Genomic DNA, 21,556 nt, shown 5'->3' on the forward strand with positions numbered 1-21,556 from the left:
AACGCGAAGCAAGAAGCGATTTTCCAATAAAAAACCTTCAGAGATTGTGTTATCGTTGTCTAGTTTTACTTACAGTTTCTACACATTACAGACATATTTAACTGCGATGATACGATCAACCATCTGCAGTGTAGTCTGTAGGATACAGGCAAGTAAGTAGAAGGGAAAGTGTTATAAAAATACAGTAAGTAGGCTGCTTTGCATCCCCCGGGTCCTATATTGTATATGTAAAAAAAAAAAAAAAAATCCAGACAGGTTTTAAATATCTAATAATAAAGTACAATATTACAAAACAAAAATAGAATCTCTCTGATCTAAACAATTGCTGCCTTGTCATTTTTTTTGTCACTTGAAACTTGATTAATTTTCGCGCTGACAAACACGCACACAAACAAAGAGAGAGAGAGAGAGAGAGTGAGAGAGACAGAGTTTGAATTGCAGTAAACATGGCCTTTGAAGTTTGCCCCACAAACAAAGTTCTCCACAGTTACAGGTAAGTGGCCGAGCTTGGTGTGTATGTCGGTGCTACCGCTGATTTGATAAACAAATAGACGGCAGCCCACATACGCACCTGGGTGACCGGTCATTCTTAGGTTAGTATCGAGTGATGTGTGAAGTCCAGCTGATAACTGAGCCGATAAGTGATATTTCAGTAACATTTAAGGGAAGATTTGCATAAAATTTCCAAAACTATAACGCCGTAGGAGGACCATGTTAGAGGATATTGTGTACATCGCACAAACAACACATTGCATGTTTGCATAGAAGGTTTGCTACTGCAGTGCACCTGGTATTGAGATACCATCTGGCACTAAAGGTGTACTTTAATAACAATTCCTCCAACACGAACTGACATTTTATCAAGGAAACTACGGTACTAGAAATGCTAACGAGTACATTTAGATTTAGAAAGAAAGTAAAGAAAAATGCTTCAGAATTTGAGTGAAAGTAGTGATCAATACTTTTGGATTTTTCTTTTCCAAAATCCATGTTTGACAAGTACTCCAGATAGGCAAGTACCTGATCAAGACTCGGTATCTGAAAATACTCTGCTGCTGACTGAACAATTATAACAAATCCCAACAATAAGCTTACACTCACCTACCATTAGTCAACCACTCATCATCAAACCCAGCAGTGGTAATGGGTTCAGCTCCGTATCATTAGGCCCAAATGTGACATGAAAACATTAACTAATTAAAAAAAAAAAAAAAATCAAACAATCTAAAAAAAAAGAGCAGGTTTGGCTCATGTGTACAGACAACACTTGAGGATTGGAGCAAATATGCGGCGACCACTGCCTAGCAACTCCGCATTGTGTACCTCAGTTTTGGTTTGTCTGTGAGTCATGTTGGGAAATTAGGAGAAGGAAATGACAGAAGGCAGAAAAAGAGAGAAAAAGAGAGAGAGAGACATGTCTATTTAAACACAAGTATGTAACCACTGAATGTTGGTAAAAAAGAAAAAAAAAGATCTGAACTTCTAACAAACAAAGACATGTTATTCATAGGAGTGTAAATTTGGAATAGAAACGGAATCGTAGTTGTGACTGAAGTGTCAGAATGCTTCAGGTAACAAAGCTGGGTTGCCCAGTGACGAAGCAGACGATGGATAAAAGACCGTTTTATCAGTCCGTGTCCTCAAAAACCACAGCATTTCCAAACATCCTGTGGAAACTCCATGTGCATTAGAGGGAACCTCACAGCACAGGTTACAAGAAGCCAAATTCTTCAGGACTGGTTTTGTAAAAACACGTTCTCTGGTTGAATGACCTCAGTCTGAACAACATCATAATCATTGATTAATTTAAAATAAAGCTCTGCTGTCTATAAGTTAACAAAGGGCTTGGTTGGACCAATGAGGCGCTGAGATGTCATTTCTGCGTCGTGTGAATTATTTAACCAATTGGCTGATCAGACATAACAGACGCACACGGGCGGTTCAGTTAACATGGCTTTACCAGAGAAAAATATCATTCGACCAGGACTCTGTCTTAGCAGCGTACGCGTCAATGCCATAAAATATTACTGACACGACTGTCTAGAAAATATAGTTTATTACAGTTAGCGTATAAACGCAGGAAAACATCACTCAAAAAGCCTATCAATAGTCTAAAAAAGCAAACGTTATCCCTTGTCCTGATATAGTCGTCGGTATCTCGGTATCTTTCAGGGGCCCGTCTTCAATCGCATGAAGGCTTTTACTCTCCGTGGGAATAAATGTGCGTTTGTTCGTAGCAAGTGTGAGCAGGACACAAAGGCTGTAGTGTAGGCACTTTGCCGGCAGAGAACACAGGGCCGCTGTTGATGTTTAGGTCCTAACGGTTCTAATAGGTGCTGTAGCACAAGTAAGTCGGATGGCTCCGCCCACTTTCAGTTAGTCTGATAGTCTGCATTCAGGACCGGGAGTCATCTTCAAATGACCGAGCAGGAGAAAACTGAATGTCTGTGTCTGGCCATGAGGGGGAGAGAGATGAGGCAAAATCTTTTAATTACGGTATAATAATATTTTCTGTCACCCAAGGACACCTTACAATGAAGATGAAAAGATTTAAGTGAAAGAAATGAGAATTACAGATACGGGGTGGACGGAGGCAAAGTTAGAAGAAGGAAAGTGACCATGAAAACGATGAAAAAAAAAAAACGATGGCCGCTGAACAGACGAAGAAGCAGTGACTACAGTGGACACACTTCTCTCTCTCTCTCTCGTGGATGAGAACGGCCGTCGTCACATTTTCATCTCATCACGACTTCACTCTTTATTATCAAATTAATTTCAACTTCCATCACATCTCCAACTCCCTCCCTCTCCAACGCCCACACACCAACAGTGAACGGCCTGCTGCCGCCTGCTCTCAGTAATGTGTTGAGAAATGTGCCAATCCAGACTGGAGACCAGAGGCCCTTAGAGAGACACATGTGCCACTTCCTATTCTCAAACTCCAGTCAAGGAGGAAGTGCGGCAGCTTGCACCAAAACAAGGATGTTTGTAGGATAATAGAGAAACACAGAGTACGCTTGAAAACCGGGGTTAAAAAAAAAGATTTCAGTACAGTAAAAATGCAAATTCCCTCCTCAAAATTCTCGAGCAGGAAACTAAATGTCCCCTAAAGTCTGTAGTCCACCTTCAGACGGTCAGGTATTTGCAGAAACTCTGTTCGCTCTGGTATGTTGTGCTTACAAAACCTTAACTGTACCTACACTGATACAGTAGAAACAGACACGTTACGCAATGTAACAGTTACTGTTGTCTCCAGAAATGTCAAAAAGAAAAAAAAATTCACATGGGCAAAAACCAATGTCAAGTTCTCACCCTGGTTCCTCCAGACATATCAGTCTGACAGGACATAGATAGAGAGATTCAGTCTCCTCCAACAGATGGTTACCATGCCTCTGGCAAGGAGCAAGTCTAAACACAGGAGTCGCAACTGCTGTCGGTGCAAGAGAGATGAGGTGACGAGTTACTTCTAACCATAATGTGGTGGACAAAATGTAAAAATGTATATATCCGTTACTGTCTGAGAATCTTGGACAGAGACGTCAAGCAGCAGCATGTTTTACTGTGCAGGAAAATACATCACTTTATGGTAGTAATTTTAGTCAGAAAAAGTCAAATTAAAACATACAAATGTCTAGATTTACCCTACATTCTTCAACACCAAGAAATCACCACCTGAGGCGACGACGCTTATTTAAGCATCACATTTCCAACAGTACAAAAAAGAAATATATTCAATGACAAGCGAAAGGGATCTTTTACGAGAGACCTAAAACTGTCACGGAGGCAGAAAAAAAAAAAAAAAAAAAAAAAGGCCAATTCAACCTGACGGATCATTAAGTTGTACTTGGCCGTTGGTATTCCATGCCAGTGTTCAGTACCTGGCCTTTAATGACAACCCTTGGAAGAAACAAAACTTAATCACAAGGAAATGAAATGAGAGAAGTCGGATTTGTTCCAGTTTCGTCTGGCAAACAATTTGGGTCAGCGCGGATTTATTGCAAATGACTCACGTTTCTTAAATGTGCTGATAACGCAAGCACAGACAAAAATAGAAAAAGGTGTATCCTGTACTCTTTTTCTGACATGGCTTGGGTCCAAGCTTCTCCTTGCCTTGATTATTCAGCTTTGCATTCTTGGAGTGAACCACGAGCTATCAGGCACACGACAGCGCCAGGAGCAGTAATCACAATCCACCAGATGGAGTGAATTCCTAATTGATTTTGCTTTTTCTACGCTAGTAAGAGGGAGTGCGAAAAAAAAAAAAAGAAAAATCTGCAAATCTTTTTGTATCTTCTGAGTTTTGTAATGACCTGGCAACATCTGCAGCTGCACACTGGACCATCTGGAGTCGGCCTCCTCTGACCCGTTAGACTGCAGTGCAAGCACATATGGTGAACAATTACAGCTAACATGTTCTCCTGTCAACATCAGCAAAAAGCTGAAACTTAGCATTTGAAATAAGCTTTTACAAGTAATTTGGCTTTATAAAAAAATAAAATAATTCCATAAGACAACAATGTCATTCGTTCGCTGCAGGGGCAAAACTAGACTGACAATAAATCCGGTCTTCAGGACAGTTTGAAGCCGAGCCGTGACAGCGCAGTCATCTCTCCGACTGAACACCCTGAGACTGACCTTGACACCTACTTCCATGTCCGTAGTTCAATCCGTGTTCACATCTTGCACGCAATCTGTTAAGGGTCAGGGTATTACGTGACCCCCCCCCCCCCAACATATTGCGTCCACCCTCATTTCAGACGAAGAGCTGCTCAAGCATCGAGGGCAACGAAAAAAAAAGACGATTCCAACGCACGCACAACACACATGCGACAAAATGCGACTGTTATGACCGTCATCTATGGTACAGCGTCAAACACAGACCGGGGTCAGATGTTGATTAAAATCTGACAGATGTTCAGTGTGATGTGATAAACAGAACACACGCCACACACACACACACACGTCTCTGGACGTATTAAAGGCACAGAGGGGTTTATCTGCTAAATACAAACACGTTGACTTGATACCATAAGTTTTTGGGTTTTTTTAGAGGCCGTTTCATTGGTCGACCTACAGAACCTGGATGGTCCTATATTTGTACATCTCCCTCAGAGATAGACATAGGTTTTTTTTTCTTTTTCTCAGTAGTCGACTGTCAACTGGCACATGAAAGACATCAAGTGCACCATGTGCAGTGGACGACTAAAATGCACAGCTGCTGCATTATACATCCATCCATCCATTAACTCCCCATCTCCTGCACCAACCTTTGTACTCAGACACACAATCTTACACACAGTATAGATACACAGTGACCAAGGAAGTGTATGAATGAATTATAGATAACTAGAGCATGAAAAATAAAATATTAGAAGGGGAAGAAGGACGGTATAAACATTCAGCTTAGGTCATGACACCGTAGGTAAAAAATATTTTACGATAACAATATCGTAAAAAAAGACAACACTATCGGGGGATCTGGAATGGTGACATCGGCGTCTCTAATTAGCTTTAAGAGTCAAAAGGACAGGAGTTAAGATTCCTTACTAGGTCGTCTCATAACAATGACATCCAATAGGATTATAGGGAATGCTGGTACTAATGATGACGTCCAATAGGATTATAGGGAATGCTGGTAAAAATGTGAAAACAGAAACATGTCCCATTTTCTACAACAGCCAAAATCCTAAATGCTGTACAGTTTTAGTTCGTCACCTTCTCACCCAATAATGTGACATTAGTTTCTGGTCAATATTCCATTTGTTTTCATAAAAGCCAAATTTTTTTCAGATGTTTCTGTGTTCTGACCATCCGCTCAGACAAACAATTTTCTTTAAAATAAATAACCTTTAAATAAATAATCTTTAAAATAATAACCTTCAAGGTAACACGGTGATTTTCTGTTGACATTTGGCATTTTCTTGAACTGTAATTACATTTAAATTAGCTATTATATTTATAGGCCCACACACTTTTGTGGGCAGATCGAGTCCAAAAAGTCAGCAGCCTCGCAGTCTGGACTGGGATAATTACTTCAAACGAAAGGCCATCGATCATAAAGCAGACGAGGCGGCCGGAGTCGCCTGTGAAGACTGGCCTTCTCATAACGCTGAGAGAAATCAGACACCGCCCTGGCCTTGAAGCCCTGCAGACATTAAAGGTGTGACTAGACCAGTGCTACTGATGCTGCGGAGCGGAGCAGAACGGCATCACTCAGCATTTCAGAATCAAATTCAAATGATGCGCTGACTTTGAATCCATGCATTTACCCAAAGGGAAGTCTTTGACTCTTTCAACATCAACCTCAAAGCGACATTACTGAAGCAATTATAAATATTTGTGCTTTTCATGATTACATCCAAAAAAACTCATTACACACTGTATCATATGCTACAGGCATGACCGCAAAAAAACCCACCACAGGACGATTCATTTCATTAACAACTGAAATGTCCCCTTAAACTAATTTAATCATTTCTTTAGCTATAATATGCTACGAAAAAAGGATGCAAATAATACGATTCGTGGATCACAAATAACTGTAAAAAACACACAGGAAGTTTATGCCTCCTCTATGTCACTGCGGCGACCTCAACTTGATAGGTGTATAAGGGCACAGGAAGTGAGAGGAGGGGTTGAATCGGAGGTTTCTCAACCAACACACACTTTTCCTATGAGCATTCAAGCCAAGACCTGCTTCGCTGACACCTTTCACTGGGTTGGAGAATGAGTTTTGACTTCAAACACCACGAGGGCAAGCATAAATTGAGTTGCCAGTTTGGAGTTAGCAAAGAGATTTAAATACATCCGATACAGGAGAAATACAATATATATATAGAAAAATATGCAATACCAAATATTTTAAGCTAGTTATTATACATTTAGAAAAAAGGAAATCTAACCAGACTCCATATGCTGATGTCAGAAAATTCACAATTCCCAAGTATGTGGGGTTGTAAAAGAAACGCAACGATAACAAGTGAAGACCAATTTCTTCTGTTGGCAATATTTCTTTTTTGACCAGCAATACAGTCTGGGATTTTGACCGCAACGATAATACGGAAGGAATAAAGTAAACAACAATAAACAGACATCTACGTAAACCAAAGATTCGATAACTTACATTTTAACCCTAGTTTAAAAAGTTCTGTTAGGCAACTGGACGTGAATTTTCTAAAAGAATTTTTAGAAAAATTCTTTTCTAAAATTTTCTTTTAGAAAATTCACGTCCAGTTGCTTGACCATGACCGGGATGACTGAGAATCTTCATAGACATTTTAACCCTACATTTCCTTCAGAGGACCAGACTTTATTCGAAATCAGAAACAAAATATACAAAATATACAAGAGCAGGGCTTCCTATTTATGCACGTGGAGGAAGTCATACAATTACACATCTGTCTGAGAGGAAGGAGAACAAAGGCTGAAACATTTGCAACTCTGCAGATTATCTGCTGTTGCAATCAATTACACATGTTTTTTTTTGTAATAGACAGTTGCACTGTAGTCCTCTTTACATTGGCTGTGATTATCTCTGTATTAAATGTCAAACCTCACCTCAAAGTTGTTTTTTTTTCATCATGCATAAAACTGATTCCTTTCACATTTGGATTAGATAAAAAAAAAGAAAGAAAAAAAGCAGAAGTGCAAGAGGTTCTAAATACAAACTGTACAAACACATTCAGGGCTTTCGTCGCTCTAACAAAAATAAAAGCAGAGGTGTTCCATTTGCATCAGTGTTGTGTAGCGTGCGCAGGTTAAAAATGGAGAAAAGGGCCCAACAATGAGGTCGCCTTCCCTGGCATTTGTAAGTAAAATTAGTTGTGTGGTACATTTGAAAGATCGTGTGTGTGTGAATAACACGACAACTGTGATGTTTAGAAGTAAATATAAATCAATAGCGGCTGAACAGAAAAGGGAACCACAGGTGCCATTATTATTATTATTTATGTAATACTAAATGCACATGGTACACATAGAGAGTCATTATTATGTAAGTTTAATGTGTCTACACACACAGCCTGATGTATCAGACCAACAAGCTATTCGTTGTCAGCATACGGGGCAGATTAATCATGTAAATGACGTTGTGAAGGTCTTTAATTACCCACCAGTGCAAAACACTACACGGGAGAACTGTTTGTAATTCATCATAAAGCAGGTCACGAAGGGTCAAGGCAGTAATGCAAAGTAAACTTTGGCTACGGATTATTTTATTTTTTATTTTTTTTATTACGTTAACAACCAGGTTTAATCTCTATGCAGTGAGTATGTTGCAATACCAAAATCCAACACTAGGATACAATATGTTATGCACAATTTGCCTGTTTTCTGTCAAATCTAGATATTAATAATGCTTAGTAGTTGAACAGTGGTTCTCAAACTTTTTATACTATACTATTTTATACTACCCTTTATATTAGAATATAGAGGGCTTCCTTATTAGAATTAAAAAATATAAAGGTGACCGTATGAATCTCCCCCACGTACCACTGGTGGTGCGTGTACCACAGTTTGAGAACCAATGGCTTAGAGCAATCCAGATGTTTCAAATGAAATACTTGGGTTTTTTGTGTAAACTAAGGTTTTGTGGTAAAATACTTATCTTAACCTTTGACATCCTGAGAAATGCTATAAAAAAAATAAAATAAACAACTGCCAAACGTCTAAACCAAAAGCCTAAATGTAGACTTTTTTTAACAACATTTACAAGGGGCTGTCACAAGGATCAAGTACATAAGAACATTTTTAAGAAATGACCCATGTCCTCTGTTAAAAGGGAAGGTCGCAGTATTGCAACTCAAAGGCCTGCAGATGTGATAAGAATTCAAGAACGAAGTGAGGTGAGCAACGGTTGCTAGCCTGCAGACTGTGTGGGGTCGACATGATCTGGAGATAATCGGAAAGAGAGAATTCCGGATACTCAGGTCAACGTTGAGATTTTTAGGGCTATTAATCAAGAGCACACATTTGTCTGTGGACGTTTAATCCAGGCTAAGAAAATGTAGTAAATACTGTATACTACATCAACAAGATCTTCAAGGGACCATGAAATAAACGTGTGTGTGTGTGTGTGCGACTCAGTCAAGACTCCACAAGAATACCGAGCACTACCTCTCACACAGTGAGCCCTTTGTGTGTGCACGTTGCTGCTGCTGAACGAACGAATGTCTACCAAAGCCTCGTCGCAGCTTTGTTTGGCTTGGTTTCTTTTTTGTTTAATCAACTTCCTTTCAGGCTCCTTCCCTCTGCAGCTGACCACAGAGAGAGAGAGAGAGAGAGAGAGAGATGGATCTGGACTCAGAAAGAAGGGAAGGTAGGGAACACAGTTAGAGAAGCCTGATATGTCTGTCACCCTGTCACTCCATCAGTCCGTCTGTCCGTCTGACACAGTGACAGATTCCAATTAAAATCTGGCTTAGCGAAGGCTGCGGGTCATTTTCAACGTACCAGATGAGATGATATAAACAGAAACACCGAGGAGTTTGTGGTCAAAACAGGACTGAATTCCTCACTCCCTAACTCTCCTTCTTCAGTTATTTAGCAAAGACGATTATTGAAGCCTAAAACCGTTGCAATTAAGAAAGTCTTACAACCACGGGCTCTGTGTTTTCCCCCTTAATCCTCGTTTTATTCTGCTTACATAATTTTTGGGAACATTTTGCCAAGCACAGAAACCTCAGGGTGTAATGTTCAAAGATCATCACATCGCAGCATCTGCCAGGCAGCATGCTGCACAAATTAAAAGAGCCATGTTACACAAATTACTGACACAGGCACTAGTTTTGTAAAAAAAATAAATTGCCACAAAGAAGTTGCCACTTCATCATATTGACCACATTATTAGTTAAATTGTTGACTTAACTGCTGACGTTGACAGGACTAAGTCACTACAGAAGTGCCGATAAGTGTAAGACTAAATGTTTCCAAGTATGTTTAAAGAGACCAATAACACTTTTTCAATTCTTTTTTTTTTTTTTACAGATTAATCTCTTGACAATTTCAGGGTAAATAAAAATTCACAGTACACTGGCAGAGATGCATATGTCACCCAGATTAAAATCAGATAGTGGTACATCCTCTTGTTAGTTATAGTGCCAAAACAGATCTGTTTGCTTTCAAAACACACGTTGCTTCAGTGATAATCTCCATAGAAACAAGGGAGCTGAAATCCTAACCTGTCCAGACCTTAGCACGGGCTATCTCGGTTCACTGACGCTAACGTGTCATTTAAACAGGGAGTCAAATATGGACAGACTAATGAGAGAAAGAAAGAAAAAAAAACAATAAGAACAAAATAAGAACAAACACATGGCAAATCGATCATAAATCCAAGCTGTATCACAGACATGTCTTGAAACAAAGCTAAAGATAAGATCTCTTAAAAAAAAATACACGCAGCTCTAAAACTCTCGCTCTTATTTTGACCCACGTTTTTTACTTAAATGCGATAAGCATTTGGCCTCTGCTGCCCAGAAAATGCTCCAAACCGTTTAAAAACCACTGCAGAAAAATTGAAATAATTCCTCACTGAACAAAACAGATGAAAGGCTTGGTTTTAACATGATACATTTTTATGTTGTTTTTTCATAATTTATTGAACCAGTTGACGACTGAATTTCCCCCTTTTTAGTGGTCAGTTGCTGTCACGTGAACATCAGGAACAGAAACTGTGCACTTGCTTCCAAATGAGTGACGAGATAGAGTCGGACACTCCAGTAACTTTGTTTGGGAAGTTTCAACCTTTTGCACATTTGGAGAAGAGCCAGGGTTCTAAACCCAAATGTTAGTGGGGTTTTTTTTTTCTCTACTGTGCTCACAAAGTAGCCAACAAAGTGTTTCAAGCCATAGTGACTCAACAAAATATGCAGAGATGAAGGGTGAGGGTCAAGCTATGGTGACCACGTTTTTGAGAGATATTATAAGAATATTATCTGTATATTACAGATACAATGTATAGTACATTGGCGTGTCTAGCTTATGTATGTTGTATATATTGTATAGTACATTGGCGTGTCTAGCTTAATATATTGTATAGTACATTGGCATGTCTAGCTTATGATGGGCCAAAGTATTTCTTAACACCTACAGGGAAGTTGACATGAAATGGAAATAGATCAAAAATCTTCACAAAGGCAGAAGGTTCTCTACCCACTCTGACACGGGCGACAGGAAGTCACAGTAAAATGCAGAAGTTTGTCACATGAAGAGGGGACGAAAAAGATGAACAGCTTTACAGATCAAAAGTCAAAAGAAGTGTTAAATTACATCTGATTTTTAATAGCTATAAAATTTTAAAATATGTCTCTCAGATCTCAAACAGAACAGTGTTGATTACCCAGCTGTGTCATTTTGTGTGTTTACATTTTTAGTTTAGGATTTTAACCCTCCAATATTTTAAAAATGAGAGCAAACATTTTTTTTTTAACCATGATACCTGGTGTTTAAAGCACAACAACCCTGAAATTCTGGTGAACCGGAGTCACTGATCCTTCTGCTAACCTGTGCGTCAGCCAAAAATGAAGTCTAATCACAACCACATATGAATCAGAGGGAACATGGTGGTTGTTTTTGGCAGCGGCATTTCAGGACAACAGCTCATAGTGCTTCAGTGGGCCGAACCGTCTTACTTCCTGCCTAACAGGAAACAAACCGAGCGGTCCCTGCCCTTCCTGTTCTCCTGCCTGTATGAACAGAGTGTCTGACATGATTCAGGGTAGTTTCTTCTACTTACTTCTACTTTCTTCTTCTACAAAGAAAATGCAGTTTCACTATCAAACTCAAAGTGAGAAACAAGCCCCAACAATTACTGCTAAACCGCACACTTCGTCTTAACCTAAAAGCAAAGTTACAGAAAAGAGCACGGCACAGAACCACTGGTTTGCCCTGCGTTTCCCAGACTACGAACTCAAATGCCTTTGTCTTTGCTCCTAACCTAAAACATCGCACCGCGCCAAAGAGAGAAGCAATGAGACGCAAAGGATGGAAAATATCAGCCGGGAGCATGTTTTGAGGCTGAGCTGGCATGTAATCGAGAAGCAGCGATGTTAACAAAACAGTTCTCCTGTGAAGATGGAAAAGCTCTTTTTTAGACTCTCTGTAGAAAGAGGGAAGGCCTTTCCCCCCCCCGTAGAAAGAGGGAAGGCCTTCCCCCCCCCGGCTGATGCAACACAGAATCCTCCATTGTCTTGATGCCTCATTTCCCCCCACAGTCTTTAATCAAGCTCAAAAGTAACAGCCTGGCCATTTTTCACCCCTGCAGAACGGGGGATCTGCAGAACCACAGCTTCGTGTAACTACAGCACGGAGAATTAATCATGACGGGCTCCTCTGGAAGATATTTCTCTGTGTCAAGATGTAACAAGAGCAGTGGGCCTTGATGTGTGTAGTGTTTAATGTAGGCAAAACAAGGAAAGGCAGGAAAACGGGAACTCAATATGCAACAACCAGCCACCGACTGAAGTCAATGTATTAGCTACAGTCGCCGACTCGTTCTGCTCCGAAAGCTACGATTAATTTGACAAATTAACTCCAAATTATACAGTAACTATCAACAGAACATAGACGTGTTGTGTAAGAGCATTACAGCCCCATTAAAGTACAAGACACTGTGATTAATTGCCATATTTTAGCTCAGAACCAACTCTTTAAGGGAGAGACAAGATGGATGTCAGTAAGGCCTTCAGAAGCAACGTAAAAATGTATTTCATTAAAAAAATAACAAAAGATAGAATCCCCCAAAACAAAACATTTGCATTTGCAAACGATTTTTTTGTTTTTTGTTTTTCTTTCTTTTGTAAGGGTTTGAGGTTTTCCTGGGTGGGAATGTTTACATATACACAGTGAATGACTAACAACAAAGTACAGTTTGCACCAGTTAGTAGTTTTTTTTCTTCCAACACTCAACACTCATTATCAACTATCTCTCTACCGCCATCATCTCACACTGATCAAGTTAGATTATGAAAGCAGCGAACCTTTTTTTTTCAAACCCTGATTAAAGTGTTTGAATCAAACAGACAAGAATGCCATTCCTTAGGTGCTTCTGTGTTCTAGTTCGGCTGCGACAGATGGCAAATGTTGTTGTATGTGCTCACCCCGAGTGACCAAGAGATCGAGGGAAGGAGGGGTTGTTTTGAGTGGGTGAGGGTGAAGGGGGAGTTTTAGGTGAGGAAAATATGTGTACGCCTTAATTAAAAGCCATAGGTTCATTGTTGCAGGGCACGGTTACATATACTGATAAAAACTATATAATCTATTTCTTAATGTGTAAAAAATACATATTAATATTTTTTAGAAAAATGAAATATCACTGAAATAGTATAAAAATATTGAGAAGAAACATAATTTATTTGGTAGAAAATATTAATATTTTTTAATAATGAAAAAAATAAAGTTTGAGGTCTACACAAACTGTGTGTTGTTCAATGGAAATATGTTTCTGAATGGCTGCACTTCAACGCTTTTTAGTGAATCTCCAGCCGTGTCTGTTCATTCTTGGTTGAACAAAAATAGTTAACAGTGACCCAGGCCCCACCCTCCCTCTGTTCTGCTACTCAGTATTCCCCAGCTAAAAAGAGCCTCAGTGTGGGAGCGCACCAAACTGAGGCCCCACAGAAAAAAAACCACATAATTACAAATCACAATAAAGCCCTCAGTGCAGTGTCCCTGCCAGAGGCTCAGCTGCACTTTGGGCCGCTCCAAGTCGCTCCAAGTCGCAGCTTACATCCACAGGCCGTGCTTCCATAACCACTTTTTCGTCCTACTTGCCTGTGCCCTCTCTCTCTCTCCATCATCAGTCTTTAATACTAGTTTTCTTTTTCACAATTCTCCATCAAAGAGACAAGAAACAGAGGTTAAAAAAAAAAAAAAAGGATAACCTGTTTACAACCTCGCTTTAGCCTTCAGATGGAATTCAGCTGGAATTCCCTGGCCTTTTTTGGAAGCTAACTTCAGCTACCTTCAACTTCAGAGGGGAATGGGACTTCCCCCTGCAGAAATGCACACACTGATATGGTGATTATGTGACTGCAGAAATCTAATAAAGATCATTGCAAAATTTTTTTTTTTTTTACCAGACGGGGCTACAAAGCATTTAAATAATAAGCAAATAAAGCGATGTAGAAATACTTGGGTGGGAAAAAAAGTTTAAAATTGTTGTATTTCATTGCTGATTCAACTACTGATAACATCTAACTTAGCCCTTGGCTCCCGAGCTCCCGAGTTCCCAGAGCTACTATTTGTCAGCTGATAATATCTGTGGTACGGGGCACAAATACCAAGATGAGAAAAGAGCCATAATTTGTTTCGTAGCTTAACTCCAGAGAAAAAGCGAAAATGTTGAAGTTATGACATAAAAATGACTTTAAAAAAAAAGAAAAAATAATCAATCATGTGTTATGAGTGACTTAAAAAAAAAAAAGAAAAAATAATCAATCATGCGTTATGACATAAAAGTGACTTTAAAAAAAAATAAGAAAAAATAACCAATCATGACATAAAAACTGGCTGAAGTCACCTCCACTGAGGTAGAACCTTCTGCTCCCTCCAGACACTTTCCCATTCTACAGCCACAGATCTGGGTCCATGAGTTCAAAGGTTGAAAGTAAAAGGAAAGCGTCATAAACGGGGACAGTTGGGTGGCGTGTGGTGATTTGTTTGAACATGTGCTTCAGGTCATGATACTTATCTAAACAAAAAAAACCCTTTGGTTTGTGGTGTATGTTATCATAAAATGCCTTTAACTGGAACTTTAATCTGACCTGGCCTCCTCCTCCTCACTCTTCTCATGTTGGCAAATTATTGTCTTTATTTCCTTGATTCAAAGTTATTTCACAAAGGCAGATTGTTAATATGCAGACGGTATTACTTTGACCCCAAGAAACCCCTAGTAAAAATAATACTTTATAGTGCGGATAAAATCCATCTTATGCTCAACTTATTACTTTTCCTCAGCTTTGGTCCAAATATTCACATCAATAGTGGAGGGAATGGAAGTTCAACAGACCCTCCAGCCATTGGCACAGTAGTTGCAATGAGAGTAATTTCAGTTGAAAGTGCAAAAAGCAAAAGTAGTCAATATCCAATGGGGGGGAAAAAAAATTGGGAAAGTAAAAGTAATATTTATTAACTCTACTATATCTTATGATCACTGTATGCTTATATATATAAATATACGTATATTACAACAAAAATACAAGGGATTTCTTAGCACTAATAAAACTGCATGTATTTCCCTGTCACATTTTGTGAAGCTAAAACAACAAACACCAGTTTCAAACAGCACAGATTGCACTAAGGGATGATTTTGTCAGTAATAAAGATTGGTATGAATGGTTTCTAACATCAAGCCCTGCTGCTTTACGAGTTACATTTTTTATTGGGGGGGGATGAAGAGAGAACAACACACCAGAGAACGAACCCCGATTTATGGCTCTACAAGATTCTTCACAAAGAAAGCTGTCTCGGCTTGAAGGGTCGTTAGTGAAACAACAATGGTGGAAAAAAAACGAAGAAGAAAAAAAACCCAGGAGGACTCAGAAGGAGTAAAAACCGATTTAACAGCAGCAGGGTATCACAGTAGTGCAGTGTCAAACAGTACTGCTTTGGAAAATACCAACACTACTATATGTGTATAAGAAAGGTTTGGGTTGTATTGTTTTTTTTTTTTTTTAGATTCAATGTGGATTTCAAACATGTACTCCGAGGATCAGAATTTGACATTATTGGCACCGGAAGGGTGTGCTAGTTTCCTCCAGAGGTTGAACAAAAAGACAAAAATGCACATGCAGCCATCTGAAAAGAGGAAGTGGCAGTTTAAGGAGTGAGTGAGTTTGTGTGTGTGTGTGTGGAGGGGTATAGCTTTAGACAGGAAATGACATCAATTCAATGTGCACTGTAGTTGTAACCAAAAATGTACCATCTGTGAAAAGCCAAGAAGCTGCAAGAAACTTGCAGTTAAAGGTCTCGGTTTCCTCTCTCTCTGTCTCTCCGTGTGGGCCTTTTTACATTTGAAAAACTGAGATCACTTACATCCGCACAACATTGCACATCAATGACGGCACAGAGTTTTTTTTTTAATGAAGTCATTTGTCAAGAAGCAATCCTAAGAGTCTTTTGAAATGCCAAACCAAAGTGCCGGAATTTGACACAATTTGCGGCATGCAACGCTGCAAATGGGTGTATTTATATAAATATATATATATATATATAACTGCACCAGATCAATACAGTCACTCTTACAGCCTATAATATTACAATACACACAAACTCTGGGGCTGTGACGCAGTTTCATATTTCAGAACATTTAGTTTACTCTCACGCAGCCGTGAGGGGTTTGTCTTCTGATGAGATTGAAGAAAATGATCTCGTAGATCAATAAAATTACAACCTGACTGTTCCAAGGCAATAAAAGTTTCTCAACTGTTTTGTTTATCAACAGGAAAAAGTGTATTATTAGTTTTCCCAAATATACTCTGCATCAGAGTTTTCAGCACAGGACGTGTTTTATGTTTGTCCAGTTGCCTCTTGGTGGGGGGATGGTAAGGACTCCTGAACAAATTAACCCCTCAATTACACTCTCAAAAGCTCAGCTGTCAAAACAGTGCAAACTTTTAACCCCCTGGGGACAAACATATACTCACCCAGTGTGACTTCTAACCATTCCCACCATAAATCACCTCATGACTGACCCCTGATATTTAAAGTTTTCTTAGAGACCTCTTGTGCTTCTCTTCATGCAACTGCTGTGGAAATACAAATTTCTGGAATTTGTATCTGCACATTTAAGGAAACAGACCCAACTGCTACACAATCTAATTCTTAATAAGAACTCTTTTCAAGTCTCTGAACCAAAAAATACAGCACATTTAATGTGAGTAATGTGTTTTGTTAATTTGTTACAGATGTTTATCGCCTCAGAATCGCAGAACTCTGTGCCATGTAGTATAGCTGGGCAGCCATTTTGTTACCACAGCCAGGTGTCAGTCATTAACAACTGGCTGAGACCGCTTCTGTTTCCGAGGTCCGTACCTTATATCTGTTGGGTATTCACTTGCCTCCTACGGTTAATGTCAAACTTAATTCTTACAGACAAGGATTTCAACGGGTTAAAGGAAAATATCAATTCTAAGAAACTCCTCAAAGGCGTGATTAAGTCCTCCACACTACAGTCTATTAAAAATAATCTCTATGCATCTGCAGCAGCGTCGTGATATTACGATATTACGATCTTAAGAGCCTTAACCCGTGGTACTCTTCATTAATGCTCCCTCCTCCTTTCTCGTCTTTTCAACTAACAGGCAGCCTTCAGTGTGCGCAGCTGAGCTTTCCTGCTCTGACCCTGAGAGTGGGATGGAGCATCGGAAACCTTCCACTGCAGAAAAATGACAGGATAAGCCGATGAGGATAGAGGGGAACTGGAGTGAGCTCATTTCCTTTAATGGCAACCTAGAGGAAATGGATTGTGGGAGTATAGATGGGGATAATGGTTTACAGTATGTCCATTTAATAACACGGTTAGACAAAGGCAGACAAAAAGACCCCCCCCAACCCCTACACTCCCAGCTACCCATGTCCCCAAGGGTAACTGAAAAAGTAAACAATATAGAAAAGGGGGAACTCTGACATTTCTGGCGTTGATAATGAGGAAGGGTCATGAACCTGGAGAATGAGTTGTGTATTTAACAGATCCACAGCAAAATAAGCAGCATTACAGGGAGTCTGGATACAGTGTTAGAGGATAATGTCAATGTCATCTTTGAGTCAGCACAGCAGAAAAAGGAGGCATTTATTAGTAGACTCAAGAAAATAAAACCCACTTAATGTCTATTTCTGCATAAAGGACAATTTTATTCAAGAGTTGAATCTGTGTATTTGAGTCAACATCTAAAACAACGCCCACAAATTTTTAAGGAACCAAAGTTCATTTCACCAGTCGCCACTTTCATATCAAACAAAAACAATACCAATAGTTGATGGTGCAATACATCTGTGCAGGAAGAAATTCATTGATGTGATGGTTTTGTTTTGTTTTTTTAAGTGTAGTCATTGAGACTTTTTTTTGCATCACTTCCTGTTTCTGTGTAGGTCTGTCTGCAAGGCTTTGCAATGCAGTTCCTTTTTCCTGTCTAAAGGCATACGACATCTACACTGACTGAAACTCACAGTCTAGACCAGTGTTTTCAGATACGGACGCCTCTTACTTTCTAATACTACTAAAATATTACCTGCAGGCTCCGAATGTATTATGCATATAGTGTTTTACGGCGAAGATCTGACGTCTTTGTGAGAGGTAGAAATTGACGCAGTGGTGGAGGATGTTCAAAAAAAAAAAAAAACAACCTATCAGTGCTTCCAGTGCAGAGAATACAGTGCAGCCCAGTCCCCGTGGACTCACACTGAGACACACAGTCTGCAGGATTAGGATTTATCTTCGGAGCTCCCACTGTAATTGCTGGATATTCAGACTTTTCACAAACACAGTCGTAGCGCTGTGACGCAGTGAGTCACGGGCAAATAGGGAAGCAGTGAAGACTGCAGATTTACAAGTAAGCAAGGACAGAAACAGGTCTGAAAATTCACTTTAACGGTGAGCTTGGCACCTTTTCAAACTGATCGATACCTGTTCCCCAACTCAACAACATTTACGTTACGACAGGTTTCCTACAGTGAGGCAGTGAGCTGTACCCTCGGAGCCAGGAGGACACAGACGTTGAGGTGTTTATGCCTGCGGAACAAGTCAGTGAATCATAGCTTCTCCATATCATCAGTCTTCACTAATTACACATGACACCCACTAAAATGTGACCTCTCACTTAAATAAGAAAAAGGAGTTCGGTGTCTGTGCTTCTTCACCAACAGTTGTGTCTAACAGTCGCCAATATTGTACCTTGTATGTTCTCTCTGTATGAATAGCACAACATCTGTAGTAGTGCCAGTCTTTTCTTAAGATTTCTCAAATAATTATATCAAAATACTATAAAGATCGTAATGAAAAATAATTGAATTTTGGCAGATGTAGTCAAAACATTTATATTCAAAACAGTTTTGCTTTAACTGAAGTTGAAAAAACAAATCCACAAGATGAAAATACATCCTCACAGGCAGTGGCATAAAACCAAAAGAGGAAGAGAAAATGGCCAGGTTCATATGATTTTTGTCTCTACTGGTGTTGTTAAAAAGGTCAATGTCATTTGAAATAAAGTGGTACAAAGCGTCACATACATTTGACCATATATATATCCATCCATGGATGGATGGATGGAAAGCGTCACATACATTTGACCATATATATATGTATACTTATACAGCACAGTACACACTAATATAAAACATCGATGTTTTGTCTTACGATGTGTTGCGACGATCATGGAAAACAAACACGCTGCAGGCTGAGCAGTAAACCAGCTTTACAGTCTACGTAAGTGCAGTAAACCACGAGAAGCCATGTAATGGAACCCAAGCCAGTATAAACTGGACAGTGCAGTTAATGGCCTTAAACATGATGACACAAAAAAAACACGGTAATTATACACACACTGATGTATAGAGTAACTTCAAAAAGTAGCTTTCTTTTGAAAATTAAAATATTTGGCCCCAATGTATCTGAATCTTCATTGTTGTATATTTGACGTGACACAGCGAACATGTAGCATGTTAGCAGCTACTGTACATTTGTTCACCACAGAACAGGCCATTTCCACTAAGCTCTCGGCTGCAAGCATCCATTCACGATGCAAATCAATTTACATGACAAAACTGCATATCAAGGCTTTGAGCTAATGTGTCCGCGAACAACTGATGGTGTAACACTTGTTTACAGGTCACTTGGGCTCAGGATAATAGAAACCTGGTAAAAACATTAAAAATGGTCGCCAATGACATATGACATATATGGCATATGACAGGCCCGAAATGTTCAATAGACAGATCACGATCGCAGGCTAACCAAGAGCCCGCACTGTAATGAAAAAGCCTTTGTTATTATTATAGAGTACTATTTCCTATCTCATAATATACCCCTCCTCTTAAAATAATCTCTACGCGCTTCCTCATTAAAGCCATAATTAAACTCCATACCAACATTGTTTATTGCCTTAGAAGTGTCTACAAGCAGTGTCTCCCAGGAGGCCAGTGGACAAGTGGAAGAGACATGTTTCACACTGTCCCTAGAAGAAGAATTTTTCCAGGTAAGAAAACTCATCCGACACGAAGTAGAGTGGACACCTGGTGTAACCTTAACGAAACTGATGACTCTTAGAAACATGCTGACCATAGCGAAATAGGGTCAGTACGCTAAGGTAAATTGAGAAAACGAGAGCAGCAAATTTTGCTGGCAACAGAACAGAGATTAAATGGGAGTCAAACACCAGAATCAGCAGGGAAGCCTGTGAATGAGTGCTTCCTGTTAATGAATGCCTCGGCCTCAGCAGTATGAAGTCCTCCCCAGTACGTTAACTAATGGCTTCCTTTAAAAAAAAAAAAACTAGACAAAAAGTTCTTAGCACAGTCTTTTCCTTGGTGAGACATAAAAAAAAACCTGTTTGCCGGAAAATTGCATTGAGTGATTGAAACGGAGTAAAACATGATGCAGTAAATGTTACGACATATTTCCAGTTTTCAGTAAAAGGGTGTCCTGTTGTTTTAAGGAAGGCAGCAATTTACCATCAATGCTGGAAAAATATTCATCAATTTTGTTCTCTAGGAACATAACTCAAGGTCTCATTTGGGTTCGACAGAACAGGCTGTTGAATATGGAAAACAACAATGGTTTTTCTCAGCTGTTCTAAAAGATACTGTGGTGTCGGATGAGAGCGCTAAAAACATACCTGGAGGCGTGATGTAGCGCCTCCGTCACACACATATTGTCGCTTACGTACACATACAGTGTTCATAATAATTTCAGCTTTGAGTGCATCAAATGCAATACTGCTGGTTTGATTCAGTGGATTACATCTTCCAGGAGAGCACAATGCAGTTAAATCATTGTCATTAAGGTAATGACAGTGAGACCTGCACGTCTACCAGCAGGTAAAGGCCGATTCATGGTTTTAGACATGTGTGTCTGCAGAGGTTCACGTGACATAAATGTGTTCATCCACCAATGTCTTCTTGTGCCACAGGCCCTGTGTGGATGTGTGTTCACAGAGCATCAAATAATGTGTGGACTGACAGAATCCAGTGAAGACACATAGACCTTGAGGCACCTTCAGTATGACTTGAAATGTGGCCACACATGTATGAGCACATGGACCAAAGTAGAATACCTTTCATGTCTAAACTTCTGCCACTGGGGGAGGATAATAACATTCAGTAAGATTAATTAAGAAGCACTTGTCATCCACATATACGCCATGCAAGGAATCGTAATCTTTCATGAGACATTCCAGATTTATTTAATTCTTAATGTGAAATTTCATGTGGTGACATGTTCCTTAAATTACAAAAGCAAAAGCAAAAAAAAAAAAAAGCACACGCCTACTTGGGTGACATGAACATTCTAGCACAGAGCTGAATCCGCGGTACATCCAACCCACTCCTATAATTCCCCCCAAAC

At 39.5% G+C, this 21,556-nt stretch overlaps 1 protein-coding gene across 5 annotated transcripts in view; it reads right to left on the reverse strand.

Annotated features, from left to right (window-relative positions):
* The window catches only part of LOC103385912 (guanine nucleotide-binding protein G(i) subunit alpha-2), a 35,944-nt gene that overhangs the window by 11,359 nt on the left and 3,029 nt on the right, over positions 1 to 21,556 (reverse strand). The window lies entirely within an intron of this gene.

This window comes from Cynoglossus semilaevis, chromosome 11, assembly GCF_000523025.1.
Source record: "Cynoglossus semilaevis isolate Cse_v1.0 chromosome 11, Cse_v1.0, whole genome shotgun sequence".
Lineage (NCBI taxonomy): Eukaryota > Metazoa > Chordata > Actinopteri > Pleuronectiformes > Cynoglossidae > Cynoglossus > Cynoglossus semilaevis.